Raw genomic sequence first — 17,538 nt, 5'->3', positions numbered from 1 at the left:
ATGAAGAATCACTTGTTATTCCTGAAGGTTATTTATTTGATCAAGATGCTTCTTTAGCTATTTTAGCTTGCAAAGATTGATATGAACTCAAAAGGTTATTAGCTAAATGGAATAAGCAATCTTTAAATGCTAGGATGAGACCTGACCCTGCTTTTGCTACTTCACCTATCTGTGTTACTGATAAGGATTATGAATTCTCTATTGCTCCTGATATAATTACTTTAGTTGAATCTGATCCTTTTCATGGCTATGAATCTGAAACTGTTGTGGCACATCTTACTAAATTAAATGATATAGCCACCCTGTTCACTAATGATGAGAGATCTCATTACTTTTATATCCTAAAAATATTTCCGTTCTCATTAAAGGGTGATGCTAAAATATGGTTCAATTCTCTTGATCCTGGTTGTGTGTGTAGTCCCGAGGATATGATTTATTACTTCTCTGCTAATTATTTCCCCGCTCATAAGAAACAAGCTGCCTTAAGGGATATATATAATTTTGTTCAAATTGAAGAAGAGAGTCTCCCACAAGCTTGGGGGAGGCTTCTCCAATTACTTAATGCTTTGCCTGATCATCCTCTCAAGAAAAATGAAATACTTGATATCTTTTATAATGGACTAACTGATGCTTCTCGAGATTACTTGGATAGTTGTGCTGGTTTTGTTTTCAGGGAAAGAACACCGGATGAAGCTGAAATTCTATTGAATAATATGTTGACAAATGAAAATAATTGGACACTTCTTGAGCCTATTCCTAAACCAACTCCGAAGAAAAGAGGTGTTCTATTTCTCAGTCCTAAAGATATGCAAGAGGCAAAGAAATCTGTGAAAGAAAAATGTATTAAAGCTGAAGATGTTAAGAATTTACCTCCTATTGAAGAAATACACGGTCTTAATTTACCGCCTGTTGAAGAAACACATGATCTTAATCCATTGCCTATTGAAGAAATACATGGTCTTAATAACCTGACATAGGTAGTAAAGGTAAATTCTCTCTATAGATATGATAAAGCTGAAATCCCATTTACTAAGTTTGCTAGCCCATGCTTAGATGAGTTTGATAAATTTATGGCTAAGAAAGAAGATTTTAATGCTTATTTTGGTAGACAATTGAAATACAATTCAAATATGCTTGAACACTTGGGTGATTATATGGCTAATGTCAAAGGTGAACTTAAACTTATTAGTAAACATGCTTCTATGGTTACCACTCTAGTAGAACAAGTACTTAAGGCTCAAAATGATTTGCTCAATGAATTGAATAGTAAGTGATAACCCACAAGTATAGGGGATCGCAATAGCTTTCGAGGGTAGAGTATTCAACCCAAATTTATTGATTCGACACAAGGGGAGCCAAAGAATATTCTCAAGTATTAGCAGCTGAGTTGTCAATTCAACCACTCCTGGAAACTTAGTATCTGCAGCAAAGTGTTTAGTAGCAAGTAATATGATAGCGATGGTAACGGTAACAAAAGAGTAACAAAAGCAAAGTAATGTTTTTGGTATTTTGTAGTGATTGTAACAATAGCAACGGGAAAGTAAATAAGCATAAACCAGTATATAGAAAGCTCGTAGGCATTGGATCAATGATGGATAATTATGCCGGATGCGGTTCATCATGTAACAGTCATAACATAGGGTGACACAGAACTAGCTCCAATTCGTCAATGTAATGTAGGCATGTATTCCGAATATAGTCATACATGCTTATGGAAAAGAACTTGCATGACATCTTTTGTCCTACCCTCCCGTGGCAGCGGGGTCCTAATGGAAACTAAGGGATATTAAGGCCTCCTTTTAATAGAGAACCGGAACAAAGCATTAGCACATAGTGAATACATGAACTCCTCAAACTACGGTCATCACGAGTAAGTATCCCGATTATTGTCACTTCGGGGTTAACGGATCATAACACATAATAGGTGACTATAGACTTGCAAGATAGGATCTAGAACTCTCATATATTGATGAAAACATAATAGGTTCAGATCTGAAATCATGGCACTCGGGCCCTAGTGACAAGCATTAAGCATAGCAAAGTCATAGCAACATCAATCTCAGAACATAGTGGACATTAGGGATCAAACCCTAACAAAACTAACTCGATTACATGGTGAATCTCATCCAACCCATCACCGTCCAGCAAGCCTACGATGGAATTACTCACGCACGGTGGTGATCATCATGAAATTGGTGATGGAGGATGGTTGATGACGATGACGGCGACGAATCCTCCTCCCCGGAGCCCGGAACGGACTCCAGATCAGCCCTCCCAAGAGGTTTTAGGGCTTGGCGGCGGCTCTATATCGTAAAATGCGATGATTTCTTCTTTTTTTATTTTTTCTCCCCGAAAGCAGTTATATAGAGTTGGAGTTGGGGGCGGGGGTCTCCAGGGGGCCCACGAGGTTGGGGGCGCGCCCTAAGGGGGGGCCCACCCTCGTGAGAAGGGTGTGGCCCCCTGGTCTTCATCTTTAGCGAGGATTTTATATTATTTATTATAAGATATTCCGTGGAGTTTCAGATCATTCCGAGAACTTTTGTTTTCTGCACATAAAACAACATCATGGCAATTCTGCTGAAAACAGCGTCAGTCCGGGTTAGTTCCGTTCAAATCATACAAGTTAGAGTCCAAAACAAGGGCAAAAGTGTTTGGAAAAGTAGATATGACGGAGACGTATCAACTCCCCCAATCTTAAACCCTTGCTTGTCCTCAAGCAATTAAGTTGACAAACTGAAAGAAATAAAGAAAAACTTTTACAAACTCTGTTTGCTCTTGTTGTTGTAAATATGTCAAGCTAGCATTCAAGTTTTCAGCAAAGATTATAACTAACCATATTTGCAATAATTCTTAGGTCTCATGTTTACTCATATCAATAGCATAATCAAGTAGAAAGCCATAATAATAAAACTCGGATGACAACACTTTCTCAAAACAATCATAATATGATATAACAAGATGGTATCTCGCTATCCCTTTCTGAGACCGCAAAGCATAAATGCAGAGCACCTTTAAAGATCAAGGACTGACTAGACATTATAATTCATGGTAAAAGAGATCCAATCATAGTCACACCCAATATAAATTAACAGTAATGAATGCAAATGACAGCTGCGCTCTCCAGCTAGTGCTTTTTAATAAGAGGGTGATGACTCAGCATAAAAGTAAATAGATAAGCCCGTCGCAGAGGGAAGCATGGATTTGTAGAGGTGCCAGAGCTCGGTTTTGAAATAGAGGTGAATAATATTTTGAGCTGTATACTTTCATTGTCAACATAACAACCAAGATATGGCGATATCTTCCATGCTGCACACATTATAGGCGGTTCCCAAACAGAATGGTAAAGTTTATACTCCCCCTCCACCAACAAACATCAATCCATGGCTTGCTCGAAACAACGAGTGCCTCCAACATACATCAGGTCCCAGGGGGAGTTTTGTTTGCAATATTTTTGATTTAGTTTGCATAGAGCATGGGACTGGGCATCCCAGTGACCAGCCCTTTATCTCGTGAGTGAGGAGCGGAGTCCACTCCTCTTGAGAATAACCCGCCTAACATGGAAGATATAGACAACCCTAGTTGATACATTAGCTATTAGAGCATACAAAATAGGATGATTATTTGAAGGTTTAGAGTTTGGCACATACAAATTTACTTGGAACGGTAGGTAGATACCGCATATAGGAAGGTATACTGGAGTCATCTGGAATAACTTCGGGGTTTAAGGAGTTTGGATGCACAAGCAGCATTCCCGCTTAGTACAAGTGAACGCTAGCAAAAGACTGGGAAGCGACCAACTAGAGAGCGACAACAGCCATGTACATGCATTAAAATTAATAAACATTGGATACAAGCATGAGTAGGATATAATCCACCATGAACATAAATATCGTGAAGGCTATGTTGATTTGTTTCAACTACATGTGTGAACATGTGCCAAGTCAAGTCACTTAAATCATTCAGAGGAGGATACCACCCTATCATACCACATCATAACCATTTTAATAGCATGTTGGCACACAAGGTAAACCATTATAACTCATAGCTAATCAAGCATGTCACAAGCAACTATGATCTCTAATTGTCATTGCAAACATGTTTATTCATAACAAGCTGAATCAAGAACGATGAACTCATCATATTTACAAAAACAAAAGAGGTCGAGTTCATACCAGCTTTTCTCATCTCAGTCAATCCATCAAATATCATCATAATTGCCTTTCACTTGCACGACCGAACGATGTGAATAATAATAAGAGTGCACGTGCATTGGACTAAGCTGGAATCTGCAGGCATTCAATAAACAGGAGGAGACAAGGCAATATGGGCTCTTTTATCAGATAAACAATAACGCATATAAGAGCCATTTCAACAATTTAATCATGGTCTTCTCCTACTGGCCCCCAAAGAAAGGAAAGAAATAAAACTATTTACACGGGAAAGCTCCGAACAAGCAAAAGAAGAACATGAAATATTTTTGGGTTTTCTTTTTAATTACTACTACAAGCATGGAAAGTAAATTAATTAGGAGTTACAACTATTTTTTTTGGTTTTTTCTTAAGGTTTATTAAACACACAAGAAGAAAGCATAAAAGGAAATAATCTAGCATGGATGATACAATGAAAAAGTATGAGCACCGACATCTAGCAATGAGTGTGTGTGTGAACATAAATGTAATGTAGGTGAGAAATACGTACTCCCCCAAGCTTAGGCTTTTGGCCTAAGTTGGTCTATGGCCACGCCTGGCCTGGCTGATATCCATAATAATAGTTGTTGGGGTTGTACTGTGATGCAGCAGCTATCGCCTCCTGATCTGCAGTGTAGCGACGAGCGGCCTCCGCTCTCCTCTCGTACTCATCTGCCTCCTCTCTGGTAATAGTATATCCTCCTCTTGCCTGATAATCAAAGAAAGAAGGAGCAGGGAGAGTAATATGGACAGCACGGCGTCTGTCAAAGATTAGTCGGTACTGGAGAGGTGATTCGTCCCTCTCGACAAAATGGTGGGAAACCATAGAATCAAAACCTAATAAGCAGGAGGCAACTCCATGTCTCCTTCACGAACGTCTATCTCAAGAAATTTAGCTAAGCGGGTTGCATAAATTCTTCCAAAGAAATCTCCATTATGTCTATTATGATGCAACCTACGAGCTATAATGGCTCCCATATGATAAGATTGGTCTCCTAACACAACACTCCTGAGAATGCTAAGGTCAGGGACACACATGTGACATGTTTCATCCTTAGCATTTATGCACCTACCTATGAAGAGAGCAAACTAATGTATAGCAGGAAAGTGAATGCTCCCTATGGTAGCTTGCGTTATATCTCTAGATTCCCCTACAGTTATACTAGCAAGAAAGTTTCTAAATTCAGATTTATGGGGATCCCTAACACTACCCCATTGTGGAAGTTTGCAAGCAAAAGTGAAATCCTCTAAGTCCATGGTATAATATTTGTCATAAAGATCAAACATGACTGAAGGAGAATTACACGAAGATGAATACTCAAACCTCCTCACAAAAGAGCTTGTGAGCTCATGATACTGGGGGCATTTGTTTGCCTCAAAGTCCTCAGGATTGGCATTATGCATATATGCGTTAAATTCTTCTTTAATTCTTGCTCGATCCATAAAATTTTCAGAAGGCCACTCACAAGGACGCACTGGAGCGTCTCTTGGTGGCTCTTCGTCAGCATCATGCATTGCAAGGCTGGGTCCTTGCTTCTTTGAAGAACCACCTTGGAAAATTTTCCTAAGCATATTTCTTTCCCTAAAAAATTCTGAAAAAAATTTAGTAACTTCAAAATAAAAGTAAACCAAACTCAATAATACTGATAGCAACCACTCCTACAAGTGCCTAGGGCCTATATCATGCATCAAAACTACTTTTGACCATATAAATTTGACATGCAAGCTCAAGAATAGGGTCACCTAAGCAATACAAATTTGCAATGAATAAATAACTAAAACAAAAACTAATTGGACCAATGGAGGAGTCACATACCAAGGAACAATCTCCCCAAGCAGTTTTGTAAGAGGTGCTTTGAGCAAGGAGATCGAAAATGGCAGCAAGACGAGCTTGGACTCGGGTTTGAGCTGGTTTTTCTTGTTCGGGGAAGGAAGAAGAAGTGTGTCACTGAAAGAATAAGTGGAGGAGGGCCACCATGGGCCCACGAGGCAGGGGGGCGTGCCCTAGGGGGGTGGGCGCGCCCTCCACCCTCGTGGCAAGGTGGTTGGCCCCCCTGGTGTGTTCTTTGTTCCATAAATCCTCAAATATTCAATAAAAATCATATTTAATTTTCAGGGCATTTGGAGAACTTTTATTTTCGAGGTATTTTTATATTGCACGGATAATCAGATAACAGACAGAAAATTATTTATTTTTACTTTATTTCAACTACATAACAGAAAGTATAGGGAGGGTATAGAAGGTTGTGCTTCTAGTTTCATCCATCTCATGCTCATCAAAAGGAATCCACTAACAAGGTTGATCAAGTCTTGTTAACAAACTCATTCCGATTAACATGAAACCGGAGAAATTTCGAATAACACTAGGTTACCTCAACGGGGATATGCACATCCCCAATAATAAGTATATCATATTTCTTCTTGACAGTAGGAAGAGGAAATTCAAAACCTCCAAATATAATCGATGGAATTTTTCTGATAGAATTAATACTATGAACTTGAGGTTGTTTCCTCGGAAAGTATACCGTATGCTCATTACCATTAACATAAAAAGTGATATTGCCTTTGTTGCAATCAATAACAGCCCCTGCAGTATTAAGAAAAGGTCTTCCAAGAATAATAGACATACTCTCGTCCTCGGGAATATCAAGAATAACAAAGTCAGTTAGAATAGTAACATTTGCAACCACAACAGGCACATCCTCACAAATACCGACAGGTATAGCAGTTGATTTATCAGCCATTTGCAAAGATATTTCAGTAGGTGTCAACTTATTCAAGTCAAGTTTACGATATAAAGAGAGAGGCATAACACTAACACCGGCTCCAAGATCACATAAATCAGTTTTAACATAGTTTCTTTTAATGGAGCATGGTATAGTAGGTACTCCTGGATCTCCAAGTTTCTTTGGTATTCCACCCTTAAAAGTATAATTAGCAAGCATGGTGGAAATTTCAGCTTCCGGTATCTTTCTTTTATTTGTAATAATATATTTCATGTACTTAGCATAAGGATTTTTTTGAGTCTATCAGTTAATCGCATACGTAAAAAGATAGGTCTAATCATTTCAGCAAAGCGCTCAAAATTCTCATCATCCTTTTTCTTGGATGGTTTGGGAGGAAAAGGCATGGGTTTCTGAACCCAAGGCTCTCTTTCTTTACCATGTTTCCTAGCAACAAAGTCTTTCTTATCATAACGTTGATTCTTTGATTGTGGGTTATCAAGATCAACAGTAGGTTCAGTTTCTACATCATTATCATTACTAGGTTGAGCATCATTATGAACATCATCATTAACATTTTCATTAGGTTCATGTTCATTGCCAGATTGTGTTTCAGCATCAGACATAGATATACCATTTGGATTATCAGGTGGTTCAGCAATAGGTTCACTAGAAGTTTGCACAGTTCTATCAATTTTCTTTTTCTTCCTTTTAGAAGAACTAGGTGCATCAATATTATTTCTCTGAGAATCTTGCTCAATTATCTTAGGGTGGCCTTTAGGATACAAAGGTTCCTGAGTCATTCTACCAGTTCTAGTAGCCACTTTAACAACATAATCATTTTTCTTACTATTCATCTCATTGAGCAATTCTTTTTGAGCTTTAAGTACTTGTTCTACTTGAGTGGTAACCATAGAAGCATGTTTGCTAACAAGTTTAAGTTCACCTCTAATATTAGCCATATAATCACCCAAGTATTTAATCATATCAGCATCTATTTTAATTGTCTACCAAAATAAGCATTGAAGTCTTCTTGCTTAAACATAAAATTATCAAATTCATCCAAGCATTGACTAGCAATTTGAGTAGGAGGGATTTCAGCTTTATCATATCTGTAGAGAGAATTTACCTTTACTACCTGTGTCGGGTTATCGAGGTCTGGAGGTTCTTCAATAAATAAAGGATTAAGATCATATGTTTCTTTGACAGGCAGTAAATTAAGACCATGTATTTCTTCAATAGGAGGTAAATTCTTAACATCTTCATATTTAATACCTTTTTCTTTCTTAGAATTCTTTGCCTCTTGCATATCTTCAGGACTGAGAAATAGAATACCCCTCTTCTTCGGAGTTGGTTTAGGAATAGGATCATTAATTGGAGCAGGAGTTGGCGCAGGAGCTGGCTTAGGAGGTGCCCAATTATTTTCATTTGTCAACATATTGTTCAATAAGATTTCAGCTTCATCCGGTGTTCTTTCCCTGAAAAGAGAACCAACACAACTATCCAGGTAATCTCTGGAAGCATCAGTTAGTCCATTATAAAAGATATCAAGTATTTCATTTTTCTTGAGAGGATGATCGGGCAAAGCATTAAGTAACTTGAGAAGCCTCCCCCAAGCTTGTGGGAGACTCTCTTCTTCAATTTGCACAAAATTATATATTTCCTTTAAAGCAGCTTGTTTCTTATGAGAAGGGAAATATTTAGCAGAGAAGTAATACAGTAGCTTCTTTTTCAAAAACATAACCCTCAGGAATAATAGGTGATTCATATTTATTAGGGGGAGAGTCTTCATCATCACTTTCGTCAATATTATCAGTTTCAATAATTTCATTCTCTCTAACCCTAGCAAGTTTTTCATCAAGAAATTCACCAAGTGGCACAGTAGTATCAAGCATAGAAGTAGTTTCATCATAAGTATCAATCATAGCAAAAGTGGCATCATCAATAACATGCGACATGTTAGAACGAATAGCAGAAGCAGGTTTAGGTGTCGCAAGCTTACTCAAAACAGAAGGTGAATCAAGTGCAGAGCTAGATGGCAGTTCCTTACCTCCCCTCGTGGTTGAGGGATAAATCATGGTTTTTGGATCTCTCAAGTTCATCATAATGATAAGAAGATATAAATCCCAAGTGACTCAAAGAATAGAGCTATGCTCCCCGGCAACGGCACAAGAAAATAGTCTTGATAACCCACAAGTATAGGGGATCGCAACAGTTTTCGAGGGTAGAGTATTCAACCCAAATTTATTGAATCGACACAAGGGGAGCCAAAGAATATTCTCAAGTATTAGCAGCTGAGTTGTCAATTCAACCACACCTGGAAACTTAATATCTGCAGCAAAGTGTTTAGTAGCAAAGTAATATGATAGTAGTGGTAACGATAGCAAAAGGTAATGATAGCAAAAGTAATGTTTTTGGTATTTTGTAGTGATGATAGCAATAGCAGCGAAAAAGTAAATAAGCGAAGGAAAATATATGGAAAGCTCGTAGGCAATGGATCGGTGATAGAGAATTATGCCAGATGCGGTTCATCATGTAACAGTCATAACCTAGGGTGACACAGAACTAGCTCCAATTCATCAATGTAATGTAGGCATATATTCTGAATATAGTCATACGTGCTTATGTAAAAGAACTTGCATGACATATTTTGTCCTACCCTCCCGTGGCAGCGGGGTCCTAGCAGAAACTAAGGGATATTAAGGCCTCCTTTTAATAGAGTATCGGACCAAAGAATTAACACATAGTGAATACATGAACTCCTCAAACTACGGTCATCACCGGTAAGTATCCCGATTATTGTCACTTCGGGGTTAACGGATCATGACACATAATAGGTGACTATAGACTAGCAAGATAGGATCAAGAACTCTCATATATTGATGAAAACATAATAGGTTCAGATCTGAAATCATGGCACTCGGGCCCTAGTGACAAGCATAGCAAAGTCATAGCAACATCAATATCAGAACATAGTGGATACTAGGGATCAAACCCTAACAAAACTAACTCGATTACATGATAAATCTCATCCAACCCATCACCGTCCAACAAGCCTACGATGGAATTACTCACGCACGGCGGTGAGCATCATGAAATTGGTGATGGAGGATGGTTGATGATGACGATGGCGATGGATTCCCCTCTCCGGAGCCCCAAACGGACTCCAGATCTGCCCTCCCAAGAGGTTTTAGGGCTTGGCGGCGGCTCCATATTGTAAAACGCGATGAATCCTTCTCTTTGATTTTTTTTCTCCTCGAAAGCAAATATATAGAGTTGGGGTTGAGGTCGGAGGAGCTCCAGGGGGCCCACGAGGTAGGGGGGCGCCCCCTAGGGGGGCAGGCGCTCCCCCCTCCGTCGTGGCTAGGGTGTGGGCCCCTGGTCTTCATCTTTTGCAGGGATTTTTTATTATTTTCGAAAAGATGTTCCGTGAAGTTTCAGGTCATTCCGAGAACTTTTGTTTCTGCACATAAATAACACCATGGTAATTCTGCTGAAAACAGCGTTAGTTCCGTTCAAATCATGCAAGTTAGAGTCCAAAACAAGGGCTAAAGTGTTTGGAAAAGTAGATACGACGGAGACGTATCATGATGATATGGGATCATGGGGCTACAAAAGGTTGAAATTGGAATTCCATCAGAAGTTTTATCCTATGCATCTTGTTCATCGTGATCGTAATTATATACTCCCTCCGTTCCTAAATATAGGGTGTATAGTTTTTGGCACGGAAATTAAAGAACGCACATGAAGGGAAAATTTCACAAGTTTTGGGCGAGATTTCACCTGACATGAGAAAATAGAGGAGGTTGCTTGACATAAGGAAATGTAATCAAATCCCTAAAAAAAATCTCCAAACGAGTGGTGCAACGCAATACACCTTATATTTTGGTTTTTTTCTCAAAAAACTATACACCTTATATCAAGGAACGGAGGGAGTATACAATTTTTGGCCTTGCGAAGGAGAAAGCATCGCTCAAGCTTGGGGGAGGCTTAAGTCAATGTTATATTCATGCCCCAATCATGAGCTCTCAAGAGAAATGATTATTCAAAAAATTTATGCTCGGCTTTCTGACAACAATCGCTCCATGCTTGACACTTCTTGTACTGGTTCCTTTATGATGAAGACTATTGAATACAAATGGAATTTATTGGAGAGAATTAAATGCAACTCTGAAGATTGGGATCTCGATGAAGGTAATGAGTCGGGTATAACACCTAAGTTTGATTGTGTTAAATCTTTTATGGATACCGATGTTTTCCGTAAATTTAGCACTAAATGTGGACTTGACTCTGAGATAGTTGCTTCTTTCTGTGAATCCTTTGCTACTCATGTTAATCTCCCTAAGGAGAAGTGGTTTAAATATAATCCTCCCATTGAAGTAATAGTAGTTGCACCTATTAAAGTTGAAGAAAAGACTATCACTTATAATGATCATGTTGTTCCCACTACTTATGTTGAGAAACCACCTTTCCCTATTAGAATAAAGAATCATGCTAAAGCTTCAACTGTGGTCAACAAAAGTAATATTAAGACACCTAAACCCCCTGACCAAATTAAAATTGAACCTAAAATTGCTATGGTTAAAGATCTCTTGACCGATAATATTGATGGGCATGTTATTTACTTCTGTGATGAGACTGCTAGAATTGGTAAACCTGATGCTAAAGATAAACATAGACCTGTCGTCGGCATGCCTGTTATTTCTGTTAAAATAGGAGATCATTGTTATCTGGCTTGTGTGATATGGGTGCTAGTGCTAGTGCAATACCTATTTCCTTATACAAAGAAATTATGCATGATATTGCACCAGCTGAGATAGAAGGTATTGATGTTACCATTAAGCTTGCTAATAGAGATACTATTTCACCAATTGGGATTGTTAGAGATGTTGAAGTCTTGTGTGGGAAGGTTAAATATCCTATTGATTTTCTTGTTCTTGGTTCCCCACAAGATAGCTTTTGTCCCATTATATTTGGTAGACCCTTCTTCAATACTGTCAATGCTAAGATAGACTACAATAAGGATATTATCTCTGTTGGTTTAGGGGATATGTCTCATGAGTTTAGTTTTTCTAAATTTCATAGACAACCCCATGATAAAGAATTGCCTAGTAAAGATGAAATTATTGGTCTTGCTTCTATTGTCGTGCCTCCTACTGATCCATTAGAACAATATTTGCTAGACCATGAAAATGATATGTTCATGAATGAAAGAAGGGAAATAGATGAAGTATTCTTTAAACAGGGACCTATTTTGAAACACAACTTGCCCGTTGAAATCTTAGGGGATCCTCCTCTACCCAAGGGTGATCCCGTGTTTGAGCTTAAACCATTACCTGATACTCTTAAATATGCTTACCTTGATGAAAAGAAAATATATCCTGTTATTATTAGTGCTAACCTTTCAGAGAAGGAGGAAGAGAAATTATTGAAAACTCTAAAGAAGCATCGTGCTGCTATTGGATATACTCTTGATGATCTTAAGGGCATTAGTCCCACTCTATGTCAACACAAAATAAATTTGGAGGAAGACGCCAAACTAGTTATTGATCACCAACGATGGCTGAATCCTTAGATGAAAGAAGTGGTAAGAAAAGAAATATTAAAGCTCCTTGAGGCAGGTATAATTTATCCAGTTGCTGATAGTTAGTGGGTAAGTCCTGTCCATTGTGCCCTAAGAAGGGAGGTATTACTGTTGTTCCTAATGATAAAGATGAATTGATTCCGCAAAGAATTATTACAGGTTATGGGATGGTAATTGATTTCCGCGAATTAAATAATGCTAATAAAAAAGATCATTACCCCTTACATTTTATTGATAAAATGCTAGAAAGATTATCCAAACATACACATTTTTGTTTTCTAGATGGTTACTCTGGCTTCTCTCAAATACCTGTGTCAGCTGATGATCAATCAAAGACCACTTTTACTTGCCCTTTCGGTACTTTTGCTTATAGACATATGCCTTTTGGTTTATCTAATGCACCTGCTACCTTTCAAAGATGTATGATGGCTATATTTTCTGACTTTTGTGAAAAAAATTGAGGTATTCATGGATGATTTCTCCGTTTATGGATCCTATTTTGATGGTTGCTTGAGAAACCTTGATTGAGTTTTGTAGAGATGTGAAGAAACTAATCTTGTTCTGAACTGGGAGAAATGCCACTTTATGGTTAATGAAGGTATTGTCTTGGGGCATAAAATTTCTGAAAGAGGTATTGAAGTTGATAAAGCTAAAGTTGATGCTATTGAAAAGATGCCATGTCCCAAGGACATTAAAGGTATAAGAAGCTTCCTCGGTCACGCTGGTTTTTATAGAAGGTTCATTAAGGACTTCTCAAAAATCTCTCGGCCTCTGACTAATCTATTACAAAAAGATATTCCTTTTGTCTTTGATGATGATTGCGTAGAAGCATTTGAAATACTTAAGAAAGCATTGATTTCTGCACCTATTGTTCAGCCACCTGATTGGAATTTACCCTTTGAAATTATGTGTGATGCTATATGCTGTAGGTGCTGTTCTAGGGCAAAGAGTTGATAAGAAATTAAATGTTATTCAATATGCTAGTAAGACTCTAGACAATGCCCAGAGAAATTATGCTACCACTGAAAAAGAATTTTTAGTTGTTGTTTTTGCTTGTGATAAGTTCAGACCTTATATTGTTGATTCTAAAGTAACTATTCACACTGATCATGCTGCTATTAAATACCTTATGGAAAAGAAAGATGCTAAACCTAGACTTATTAGATGGGTTCTCTTGCTACAAGAATTTTATTTGCATATCATTGGTAGAAAGGGAGCTGAGAACCCCGTTGCAGACAACTTGTCTAGGTTAGAAAATGTTCTTGATGACCCACTACCTATTGATGATAGCTTTCCTGATGAACAATTAAATGTCATAAATGCTTCTCGAACTGCTCCATGGTATGCTGATTATGCTAATTATATTGTTGCTAAATTTATACCACCTAGTTTCACATACCAGCAAAAGAAAAAGTTCTTCTATGATCTGAGACATTACTTTTGGGATGACCCACATCTTTATAAAGAAGGAGTAGATGGTATTATTAGACGTTGTGTACCTAAGCATGAACAGGAACAGATCCTACGCAAGTGTCACTCTGAGGCTTATGGAGGACACAATGCTGGAGATAGAACTGCACATAAGGTATCGCAATCTGGTTTTTATTGGCCTACTCTCTTCAAGGATGCCCATAAGTTTGTCTTGTCTTGTGATGAATGTCAAAGAATTGGTAATATTAGTAGACGTCAAGAAATTCCTATGAATTATTCACTTGTTATTGAACCATTTGATGTTTGGGGCTTTGATTATATGGGACATTTTCCTTCCCCTAATGGGTATACACATATCCTAGTTGTTGTTGATTACGTTACTAAGTGGGTAGAAGCTATTCCAACTAGTAGTGTTGATCATAACACCTCTATTAAGATGCTTAAAGAAGTTATTTTCCCGAGGTTTGGAGTCCCTAGATATTTAATGATTGATGGTGGTTCACATTTTATTCATGGTGCCTTTCGTAAAATGCTTGCTAAGTGTGACGTTAATCATAGAATTGCATCTCCTTATCACCCACAGTCTAGTGGTCAAGTAGAATTCAGTAACAGAGAGCTCAAATTAATTTTGCAAAAGACTGCTAATAGATCTAGAAAGAATTGGTCCAAGAAACTTGATGATGCATTATGGGCCTGTAGAACTGCATTTAAAAATTCTATGGTATGTCTCCGTATAAAATGGTTTATGGTAAAGCATGTCACTTACCTCTTGAGCTAGAACATAAGGCATATTGGGCCATTAAAGAGCTCAATTATGATTTCAAACTTGCCAGTGAGAAGAAGTTATTTGACATTAGCTCACTTGATGAATGGAGAACCCAGGCTTATGAAAATGCCAAGCTATTTAAAGAAAAAGTTAAAAGATGGCATGACAAAAGGATACAAAAGCGTGAGTTTAATGTAGGTGATTATGTATTGTTATACAACTCTTGTTTAAGATTTTTTGCAGGCAAACTTCTCTCTAAATGGGAAGGTCCTTATGATATCGAGGAGGTCTATCGTTCCGGTGCCAATTAACAACTTCGAAGGCACAAATCCGAAGGTGGTGAACGGTCAAAGAATTAAACATTATATTTCAGGTAATCCCATAAATGTTGAAACTAATGTTATTGAAACCGTAACCCCGGAGGAATACATAAGGGACACTTTCCGAAATGTTTCAGACTCCGAAAAGGAATAGGTACATGGTACGGTAAGTAAACCGACTCCAAAACAGTTCTAATGGCAATATCTCTTCGTTTTGGAATATTTAGAAAAATAGGAAAATAAGAAGCAGACCGGAAAGGACATGAGGCTCCCACGAGGGTGGGAGGCGCGCCCTACCCCCTGGGCGAGCCCCCCTGCCTCGTGCGCTCTCCGGACTCCGTTTTCTTGCATGATACTTCTTTTAGTTGGTAAAAATTCATTATATAATCTCCCGACGGTTTTGACCACCGTATCACGCAAATATCTCCTATCTTTGTTTCAAGCTGTCCTGCTGCAAATTAGAGCAACATGTCATCCCAGGATTCGGAAGGAGAAAGCTATGTGGCTGATTACCTTGCAGATCCTAAGGTCTATGGGGATGTGGAGCATCGTGGTTGGACTACGAAAGAAGAAGAGGACTATGAACCCAAGGGAAAGGAGGAGACGAGCTCAGAAGAATATGAAGTCCGACTACCTCAACCTGGGGACATGCATGTGGAGTTCAAAAAGTCAAGCCTCTCGGATAGAGTAAAGAAACCTAAGATCGAGTTTATCCCTTTTCGCCTCTTGCAGGAAAACAAGCAGGAATTATGCAAAAAGATACTAAGCCTAGAGTAGGAGATCATTGACCTAAGGGATCAAAATTCTGTCCTCAAGCGCAAATTAAGGAAGAAGCCTACGCCATCAACAAAACCATCACCTTCTTCACCAACAAAGAAGAACTGAGTATCTGGTATGGACACTCCCCTTGGCAACTGCCAAGCTTGGGGGAGTGCCCCGGTATCGTATCATCATCACTTTTATCTTTACCATTTTCCTTAGTTTGATCCTTTTGGTAATATCTTGATCTAGTAGAATAAAGTTTTAGTATGATCTAGTTGTGAGTTTTGCTTTATGATCCTTTTATGTAATCGAGTCCATGAGCTATATATAATAAAGATTAGTGTTGAGTCAAGGGCTTGATTATTTTACTATGATCTTGGGAATAAAATAAAAAGAGAAAGAATAAAAAGAAACAAAGAGATCATATGGATCTTATCGGGAGTAATGAGCTCACATATAAAGAGTATGACGAATAAAAGTTGTTGGGAGTTGACAAACATAGTTTTGGTCATCGTTGCAATTAATAGGAAGTAATAAAGAAAGAGAGGTTCACATATAAATATACTATCTTGGACATCTTTTATGATTGTGAGCACTCATTAAAGTATGACATCCTAAGAGTTGACGTTGGACAAGGAAGACAACGTAATGGGTTATGTTTTCTTATATCTGAGATAAATTATATTGTCATGGACCATCCAACATGTTGAGCTTGCCTTTCCCTCACTTGCTAGCCAATTTCTTTGCACCAAGTAGAGATACTACTTGTGCTTCTAGATACCCCTAAACCCGCTTTTGCCTTGAGAATCCACCATACCTACCTGTGGATTGAGTAAGATCCTTCAAGTAAGTTGTCATCGGTGCAAGCAATAAAAATTGCTCTCTAAACATGTATGACTTATTAGTGTGGAGAAAATAAGCTTTATACGATCCTGTGATATGGAAGAAATAAAAGTGACAGACTGCATAATAAAGGTCCATATCACAAGTGGCAATATAAAGTGACGTTCTTTTGCATTAAGATTTCGTGCAACCAACCATAAAAGCACATGACAACCTCTGCTTCCCTCTGTGAAGGGCCTATCTTTTACTTTTATATTCTACCTTACATAAGGGTCATGGTGATCTTCACCTTTCGTTTTTACATTTTATCCTTTGGCAAGCACAATGTGTTGGAAAGATCCTGATATATATAGCTAATTGGATGTGAGTCTTCATGAACTATTATTGTTGACATTACCCTTGAGGTAAAATGTTGGGAGGCAAAACTATAAGCCCCTGTCTTTCTCTGTGTCCGATTAAGACTTCATACCCATAAATATTGCGTGAGTGTTAGCAATTGTGAAAGACTAAAAGATGGTTGAGTATGTGGACTTGCTGAAAAGCTCTTATATTGACTCTTTCCTATGTTATGATAAATTGCAATTGCCTCAATGACTGAGATTAGAGTTTGTTGGTTCTCAATGAAGTTTATGATTCATACTCGAAATTGTGATTGAATTGTTACTTTAGCATAAGAGATCATATGACAATATATATATATATATATATGTTGCTTTTCTAAGAATGATCATGATGCCCTCATGTCCGTATTTTATTTTTATCGACACCTCTATCTCTAAACATGTGGACATATTTTTCGATTTCGGCTTTCGCTTGAGGACAAGCGAGGTCTAAGCTTGGGGGAGTTGATACGTCCATTTTGCATCATGCTTTTATATCGATATTTATTGCATTATGGGCTGTTATTACACATTATGTCACA

This window comes from Triticum aestivum, chromosome 3A (genome assembly GCF_018294505.1).
Source record: "Triticum aestivum cultivar Chinese Spring chromosome 3A, IWGSC CS RefSeq v2.1, whole genome shotgun sequence".
NCBI classification, from domain to species: domain Eukaryota; kingdom Viridiplantae; phylum Streptophyta; class Magnoliopsida; order Poales; family Poaceae; genus Triticum; species Triticum aestivum.
This window is presented reverse-complemented; position numbering follows the sequence as displayed.